Source organism: Capsicum annuum, unplaced genomic scaffold (assembly GCF_002878395.1).
Source record: "Capsicum annuum cultivar UCD-10X-F1 unplaced genomic scaffold, UCD10Xv1.1 ctg996, whole genome shotgun sequence".
Classification (NCBI taxonomy): domain Eukaryota; kingdom Viridiplantae; phylum Streptophyta; class Magnoliopsida; order Solanales; family Solanaceae; genus Capsicum; species Capsicum annuum.
This window is the reverse complement of record NW_025896054.1, coordinates 1,015,806-1,025,925: the sequence shown is the minus strand read 5'-3', so window position 1 is coordinate 1,025,925 and position 10,120 is coordinate 1,015,806.

Below are 10,120 nucleotides of genomic sequence, written 5' to 3'. Positions count from 1 at the left end.
TTAAAAGCTTCTGATTTTGATGAGGAATTTGAACTTGATAAGGAGCAAGTTTCCTTCATAACTAATAATTTCAGCAAATTCTTTAAGAAGAAGAAGGTAACAAGTACCAAGAAATATTCCAATGACAATCCAAATGGCTTCTACAAGTGTGGCAAAACTGATCATCAAATCAGAGACTGTCCAGTTTGGAAAATAGAATAAAGGAAGGAAAGGGCTGAAAAGGAACTAAAGGCAAAAAGAAAGGAGGAACATGCAATGATAGCAGCCTGGAGATCTGATTCAGATGAAGATGAAGTTAATGAAACTGCATTCACAACACTTGGAGATTCAAACTTAGATGAAGAAGATGATGGTTCTATTGTAAGTATACTTGAACTTAAAAAAAAACTACAATTGTTCTCAAAACCAACATATGTGTCCTTGATGGGTGCATTGAGTGATGATTTCCAGGAGTTAACCTCTAATAGGGTTGAATTTTTCAACAGTATTGCAAGCCTCAAATTTGATCTCATTGATTTAAAGGCTTGCACAGGTACATTTGACAAGGAAAATTATACTCTAAAGAAGCAGGTTGCAGAACGTGACATTTTAAACAATGATCTTAAGTGTGAAATTCTCAAATTAACTCTCACTGAAAATAGGAAAAAGGCCATGTGTAAAGAACAAGAAAATGCTAAACTAGAGCTAGTTAACTACAAACAAAAATGTCATGATTTAACTAAAAAATTGAATAAACTAAGTCAAGAAGTTTCTAAACTAAAACTTGATCTTGAAAGGGCAAATAGGTGGACAAACTCCTCAAGAATTATTCACAAATTGAATGAAAGAAATTATAATGAAAAGGCAGGTTTGGGATTACTCTAAAGTATTGATGATCCTAAAGATTTATGTAACATCTATTGAAACCTTGGATATCCCAGAACTGAATGTCTTGTGGCTGCTAGAAGTAGATTAAACAGTCAAAAACTGGCTAACAGATCTTCTCAAACCAAAGAGAACAAGTCTAGTTCTGGTCAGAGAAATAGGTTGCACTACATGCTGCCGGTATGGACTATAAGAAACTTGATTCATCCTTTTACTCATAAAGTAGGAGCTAAGCTTGTCTGGGTTCCTATGTCTAACCATTGGTTTCTTTTGTTGGAGAAGGTGAAAGGAAGAAAAAGGCACTGGTACTTAGGTAGTGCTTGCTCAAGTAATATGATTGGTAATAAGAAAAAGTTCCTTTCACTCTCCAAAATAGATAGAGGAGCAGTTTCTTTTGGTAATGAAAAAAGGGAATCATTACTGGAGTTGGAAAAATTGGCTCATCTTTGTCAAAAGCAATGGAGGATATCTATCTTGTAGAAGGATTAAAGTATAACCTGCTGAGCATCTCACAACTGTGTGACAAAGGTAATAAAGTTGTTTTTACTAGTGCAGGAGTCAAAGTTAAAAGGTTGACACCAAAGAGATTGTGCTCATGGTAAGAAGATACAGAAATGTATACAAAGCTGGCATCATAGTACTACCAGGACCTGATTTGAATTATCTAAGTGCCATAGAAAATGATCCCCTCCTTAGCCACAGGAGACTTGGTCATGCAATTCTGAAACAACTAAACATACTTTCCTCCAAAGACATGGTATTAGGATTACCCAAAAACAAGTTCAAGAAAGAAAAGTTATGTAGTGCATATGTAAGGGGGAAGAAGGTAAGATCTTTTTTTAAGTCAAAGAACCATTTTAGAACTACCAAGTGCCTTGACCTGGTTCATATAGAATTGTGTGGATCTATGAGGCTTTAAACCAGAGGTAGAAAAAGGTCTGGTTTGAGAAGTATGTGTGCCTTCAAGGGATTTCTGTCAGAGATAGAGCCATAGAAGATAACTGAAGCCTTACTTGATGCTGATTGGATTATAACGATGTAGGAAAAGTTGAATCAGTTAGAGAGAAATAAAGTTCGACACTTAGTTCTTCTCCCAAAAGATAGATCAGTAATTGGAACTAAGTGGGTTTACAAAAATAAAGTTGATGAGCATGGAATGGTTACAAGAAACAAGGCAAGATTGGTGGTCCAAGGATAAAACCAAGAAGAAGGAATTGACTTTTATGTGACTTTTGCTCCTATAGCAAGACTTGAAGCTATAAGATTACTTGTTGCCTATGCAGCTTATATGGAGTTTATACTCTATCAGATGGATATGAAGAGTGCATTCCTGAATGGCATCCTCAAGGAGGATATTTATGTCAAGCAACCGCCAGGATTTGAAAGAAAGGAGTTTTCTGATCATGTGTACAACCTATACAAAGCCGTATATGGGTAGAAACAAGAACCAAGGGCTTGGTATGAGAGATTGTCAAAGTTTTTTCTAGAGCATGAGCATACCAGAGGTAAAATTGACAATACCCTTTTCTTAAAAACTAATGAAAAGGATTTGTTGGTTTTTCAGGTATATGTGGATGACATTATTTTTGGTTCAACAAACATTAGTATGACTCATGAGTTTGCCAAACTCATAAGTTGTGAGTTTGAGATGAACATGATTAGAAAATTGAATTACTTCTTGGGTTTGCAAATAAAAAAGACAACATCTGGGATAATAATCCTTCAATAGAAGTATGACAAAGAACTTCTCAAGAGATTCTATATGGAAGAGGGACAAGGGATCAGTACTCCCATTGCCATTTCCACAAAGCTTGACTTAGATGAAACAGGCCCTGATGTGGAGGAAAAAATGTATAGAGGTATGATAGGGTCATTATTGTATCTCACAGTAAGTAGGCCTGAAATCGTATTCAGTGTTGGGCTGTGTGCTAGGTTTCAAGCAAAGCCCAAAGAATAATACCTAAAATTAGTGAAAAGAATCTTCAGATACTTGAAGGGAACTAGTGATCTTGGCTTGTGGTATCCCAAAGGTAGTAACTTTAATTTGGTAGGTTCCTATGATGCAGACTATACAGGGTATTTGTTACACAGGTAAATCACTACTGGCATGGCACACTTTCTTGGATTATGTTTGATTACCTAGTCTACTAAGAAGCAAAATTCAGTAGAATTGTCTACTACTGAAGCTGAATATGTTGCTGCAGGTTCTTGTTGTGCTCAATTGTTATAGATTATGCAACAACTTATGGACTTTGGTATAGATATTGGTTGTGTTCCCATTTTTTACGATAAACAAAGTGCAATTAATATTGCCAAAAATCCTGTTCATCATAAAAAAAAAACCAAGCATATTGGAAAAGGTCATATATCAATTATGTTTTGTTCTACTGAGGAACAAATTGTTGACATATTCACTAAGTCTTTGAGTAGAGAACACTTAAAACAAAATAGGTTGGCCTTGGGGATGATTAAAATTGTATAAATCTCCTTCAATGATTGACCAGAAAAGATTATACTTTAGTGATTGTTGATTAATTAGTTTTAAGCATTTAGTTGTGTAACCTAATTCTAAGGTTTTAGAGTAAATTAACTCAGTTATGTGTTGATTTTACAAATAAGCTGAAACGTCAAGGTATGATTTTCAGTTGTTCATGATATCATAAAAGAGAAACAAGTTTCTCACTTGGTCCTTTCCGTTACACTTAAACCACCAAAAATCCAAAAGCCTCTCTTTTCACCAAAAGTTCTTCAAAGTTCACTTTCCATCTGAAGAAAAAAGTTTCCAAACCTGTTCCTTCTGACTAATCTGAGTCAGACTTTGAATTTCTTCCTGATACTCCTAATAACGCTCAAACAACACCTCTCTAATGAGAATATAAGAGACCGTTGTCAATATATAACCCAACTAGGTTGGGGTCGAATCCCACAGGGAATATGGTGTGAACCTAAGTTGTTTTCAATGTAATCAACTGACAGTTGGATGTTTCCTGAAATAGGGGTTTTGGAGATTAGCTAATAATTTTTGGTCACTTTAGTTTTAGTTTTTGTAATCAAGAGTTTATCGAAAACTAGAATTATGTCACTATGGGTTATAGTACTTGACAGGTGCAAATAGTGATCCAAGATTCTCACAGTAAGTAGGACAACAGATTATCTTTATCCAATTTATGCCTAATTTTCTCTCGAGCTACTTAATAATTTAATTACCTAATCCTCTCGGACTTAGGGAATTTATATTTACTAACTAGACTTCACCTCAGGTTAATCAACCTTGTTACAACATCAATTATTAAATGGAAGCTTAGTGCTTCCAAGTCCCTGTCAATAATTCACTTCCTACTATATTTGATTTCTTATCTCAAGAAAATCAAAGCAGGTGCTATCTATCATTTGCAACCAATAGAAAATAATTAAAATCTTGGAATTATCAAGGAGTCCTATTAACTTTAGAATCTTAAACAATTAGCATCTTACCAAGACTTAACCCATAGATCCCATAATTCAGGTTAAAGAGATTTAGCCACTCATAGGGTAATAAGCGAAACAACTAGATGTATTCATAATTTGAAAGATGAACTTACCACAAGATAAATAGTAAATTGTTATTCTCATATCAGATCACAATAGAATCCCAAAATATTGATGAAAATCTCTTCAAAGTTAACTATTTTTCAAGCCACGAAAATAGAGAAAAAAGTAACAATATATGTGTGTCCCAAAATAGGTCCCCCCCCTTTAGAAAACCGTAAACTATGCTTTAAATAGTTTATCCTAATTAAGGAAACAAAATCACAGAGTTCAGAAATTTCACAGATAAGATGATCAAATTCATGGTACCGTATCAGGAATCTGACGACTTATAAGTCGTCAGCTCCTTCTTCTGTTTTAGCACTTCCTGCTTGAGGTTGATGATGAAACCTAATGACTTATCAAATCTTTGACGAATTATCAGGGAATGTTGTCACAACTTTCAGCTGAGGTCCATTCTCTATCTAAGGCTGACGGTATCTCTGATAACTTATCATAGGGCTGATGACTTATCAGGAATGTCATCAGACACACCTCTCTTCTATTTGCTTTAGATTTCAACTCTTTTGTTTCTATCCTTATTGGTTCTCTTGCATCTTGGCTTCTATTACAAAATCAAAGATAAAGCAATTAAAAATGATAAAGGTTGCTTACGACCTTGCAATTATTCTCAGTTGAAAGCCTCAAATGTGTTTGGATCTGCTCACACATCAACACCCTCACCTTAAAACAATTTCTTGTTGTCAAACAAGTCAAACACATCCAAGAGGATATAAAGTACATTCGGCAGTCAATCATTCATATTATCTCAAAACATCTTCACCATCTCCTAGTTCAGTCACTTCAAGAGCAACTGTGTATATTATTGAAGAACAACAATCCAACATACAGGAATCAAGATATGACATTAATTCATCTATAAAAACCATGCATAGGCCAGTATTACAATATCCAAATAAGTTAGCAAGTAGCAAAATATTAGGTGCACCTTCACAACAAAGAAATCCCCCTTTTCTTATATCAACAATCATATATGTAACCATGGGGAAAATGAAAGGACACTCACTCTCAAAATAAAGTTCCAATCAATGTATACCAAGTACCATAGGATTGCCCTTATTTTTATTACCAAGGTTTACATGTCCGCTAAGATCACTATAGGTCTTCTCTTTGGCTTATAATGCAGGCTAGGGGCTGGTATGATACTTGATGATATTTAAACTGACTAAGACTCCTTGACACTACACTATCTCCTGGGATTCACTTATTAACCTTTTTATATTCTTGTTTTTTCTTCATCACATTTATTCAGTATGGGTGCTATCTTTTCTACAATCACTTCTTTTTTCACAACTTTTCTTTCCTTGTTCTTTTCCACTGCACCTATCTTTTTATTCTTTTATTTTATTCTACCTATCTTGATACTCATGTGACATCATGCACCCCTAAGATAGCCACCCTCAACTTAGTTTATTTGCCTATGTCAAGGTGCAAAATTTCCTAGGAGGACTAGGGCTAAAATAGGTTCATTGTGATATAAATGGAAGGGTGACAGGTGTCATAAAAAAATAGGCTAATCAGGCTCAAAGTAGGAATCAAGGGATATTCTACATACTGGGAAGGTCATTTATGCTAAAAGTGGGCTAATATCAAAATAGCCTATGATCCTTTCTTAACCCCTATCCTTTAACTTAGGTAAGACTAACCGGGCAAGTTCTGGATTCAACATACAGAGCGGACTACATAAGTTCTCACACGCACATGGCACAAAAGTATATAACAAGTTACTACTCATTCAGTCCTGTAATTATTTAGCAATGATTGTTGCATCACTAGAACTAATGCCATACAACGATGCACAGTGGTCACACTTAGATGCAAATTACACATTTAAACCTTTAGACCATTGGAGAGGTGCTCAAAAATCACTAAATCAAGTTAACTGCCTTAGTTACTTATATTTCTCCTAGTCAGTTATAAAATTTTACAACAATAATTTACCCTACACCCTCAACTTAAAATCAAAGAAACACTAAACTAAGGGTTTGGGTATACCTAAAGTAAATCAAGAACGAGGGTCATGGCTTCCTGCCCCTGCTACCACATCCTTTGCTGCCTTATTTCAAGTTCCTATCGTAAAACAACACCATATTGGTCAGTGGCACACCGCGCCACAACCTAAAATAGAAATTGTCCTTTTCCAGTGTCTCAATATGGTTTCCCCTGCATCACGCCAAAGTTCCAAGAAAGAAAGGATAGGGCAACACAATGCCTCCGCTTCATGCCATCCCTCAGTTTCCCAATTATTAAATTTCAGTGACACAGCGTGATAGGTCGCGTCGCGCCAGGGGCCCGGTTTGGGAAAATATTAATGAAATTGAAGACGCATCCAAGGTTAAAATGGACAATTTCCTACCCTTATTTAAACCCAATAAGATGTCATTTATCCATTCTTCACCCAAAATATACCTATTTCTCTCAAATTTCTCTCAAGAACAAGCTAGGGTTTCCATTAGACATTCAAATTCAAGAAGGTTTCACCGTTAATCTTCATGAAATCACGAACTAAGGTATGCATAGTGTTCATTCATGGAATCCTTTCATCCATGAAGCCCGAGAATCTTTTTTCTAAGTTTAAGTTTATGGATTTCTTTATGAATTTCATGTTGGATTTATTTTGTTTATGTTGGCAATCATCAATTGAATTCAAATCCTTGTTGGGTGATCAATTTTATACAGAATTGATTAGTATAGATGTATATTCATGTGAACCTATAAATAAACCCTTGGATGATTAAATTAGTGATGAATAATGATAATTAATTATTGTATAATGTTGTCTACATGTGCTATGCCTACCATGTATTTGATTAAATGCCTATACGAAATAAAAGTGCCCAACTAGCATGATATTATGAAATCCCCATGTTTATATAACTTTATGTATATCACATGTTTGATGAAGTGCTTCAATTTATGAATTATAAATTATGTTGTTGGTCATGTGTTCACATAAGTTATGCTATGTTAGTTTCTTTCTATCGAGTCCTGGGGGTACTTATACTCAAAAATTTAGTTGTGTGCCTAAAGCCATGTATTGTTTTAATGATCTCCTTAGTCAAGTTATGATCCATAGAACTCAGTCAGTCATATGACTCAGTAAATCTCAGAAACCTCAATAATTTCAGTAGCTCAGTAATCTCAGTAACCTCAGTATTCCCATGAAACTCAGTAAATTCAGTTTAGCTTTGCTAGAAAATACCACTAGAATCAATTTAGATCAGTTAATCATTTCAGTGTCTTTTAGATGGGAGCAGGATTCATCACCGAGAAAACCTACGGATGGGGACTCACCTACTTGATTAGGACGGACTCCACAGTAATTGTCTTTACCAGTGGTGTGGTACTGACACCCTTCCAGCTGAGGTTATAGATTAGATCCCAGTTATCTTAGTATGGGGCATGTCGGTTAGATGAATACATCCCACAGTTTCAATTGTAGAATCAGGACTATCAGATACAGTCAATTCAGCTCAGCAGTATAGATTTAGGAATGTAAGATATAGTAACTCCTTATCATTATAAATAGTATCAATCACTCGGTATTTATTAATATAGTATTATTTTCTCACTCATCAGTGACTCAAATGTCAATATCTATAGACTCAATAGTCAGAACTCAGTATTCATTCCTATCATGATCTCAGTTACAGTTACGTTTGTATATATGTATTTGCACATTCATGTTAGTCAGTCAGTTAGTATTGCTCATACATATGAACCTATTTTATTCATTCTACTTTACTTGCATACTAGTACTTTCAAAGTACTGACGCATTTGCGCTATGGCGTCTTATACCATAGGTTTAGAAGCATGAGATCCAGAGAACCAGTAGTATCCCAATTCAACGATTAGAGTTAGCAGTGAGTCCTCATTCTTTTAGGACATGATAATCACATTACTATTTCAGTGTTAGTTTATTTCAGTAGTTGGAGTTATTTGAGAATATGTCCCATCAACTCCATATTCAGACAGTTTAGAGATTTTCAAACTACAGTATATTCAGACAATTATCTCAGTTGTTTTGGTATTGTTATACCATATTTTTCAATTATGTACTAGCATTGAACCTTATCGCCTTTTGGTTTACATTTTTGCATTTATGATATTATTTTTATTATTCAGTGCTCAGTTTACAAATATCAGTCACAGGTTAGCTTGTGGTCATTCAGGGTCATGGGCACCGTGTAGTATTCTGGGTACCAGATTTGGGGTGTTACAAACTTTTTTTCAAAGCCTAAGGTTCAATATTGTTCTAGGAAGTCTGAAAAGCCGCATCTAGTAGAGTCTTGTACATGCGTGTGTTAGGTACCACACTTATGCATGTGCAGAAGGCTATGAGGTGTTTTAGGAATAGTTTTTCTTCTTTCAGTATTCATGTCATGCCAGTGAGCATAGGCTTAAATCTAAATTCTCAGTCATATCCGTTTCTCTTTTTCATCTACTGAATATGCCTCCTAAAAGAAAAAATAAAAATCAGTCAACCTCTCACCCGAAGAACCTTTGGGCGAACATATTTGTTATTCGGAGTTCAGGCCCGTATTTACTAATCTTACTCATTCAATTGCTTCTTATAATGAATGACCATTTATCATTCCAGCCATCCCAGTGGCTAATTCAGCTGCAGCCAAGATTTGGGACTTTACCCGAATGAACCCTCCATCCTTTCTTGGGTCTAAGTTAGGTGAGGACCCTCAGGAATTCCTAGATTAGGTTCAGAAGGTGACCAAAATCATAGGGGTGACTACTGTTAAGAGTGAGCTATCTGCATATTAGTTATAGGATATTTCTCACACTTGGTTTGAGTAGTGGAAGTCAGAGAGGGTAGACGATACAGGGTCAGTTGAGTGGGAAGAGTTTGCTTCTGCATTCCTTGATAGATTCTTTCCCCTAGATCTTAGAGAATCCAAGGTGCTAGTGTCATCAATCTTAGGCAGGGAAAATGATAGTGAAAGTGTATTCTCTTAAGTTTACTCAATTAGCCAGATATGCCCCTCATGAGGTTCAAGACAGTAGGGCCAAGATGAGTACGTTTGTGTCAGGGGTGAATGATAGCGTGGTTAATGAGTACAGATCTACCATGCTGAATAGTTATATGACTTTAGCCAAACTTATGACCCATGCTCAGGATATAGAAGAGCAAAAGATTAAGATAAAGAAAAAGCAGAACAAGAGGGCGAGGATAGGTAGTTTTATCTTTGCTCAGCCTAAGTCAGGGGGTGGTAGCCGTTCTCAGTATAGTCATGAGCTTTCAATCCTAGCTCAACCTTTAGAGTATAGTCATAAGCTTTCAATCCTAGCTCAATCTTTAGCTAGTACACCAGTAACTATGTTTGGGAATGATAGTCATGATAGGTCGCCAGGATCCAAAGCCCAGTATAGTAAGAATAAGAGTGTTGCCCATCCGTTTTGTGAAAAGTGTGGTAAGAATCACTTAGGTGTATATAGAGTAGGCAGTGAGGTATGTTATGGATATGGAAAGCTAGGCCACAAGCTACGGGAAAGTAGAGTAAGGGCTCAGAAGGGAAAAGATTTGTGTCAATAGGGTGTCACTTCCAGTACCACTAGTGGTCAACGTCAGAATAGGGTTTATGCTCTCCAGACTCTCCATGATCAAGAAAATTCCCCTGACATAGATTTGGGTACACTATAGGTCCTTCATACTCA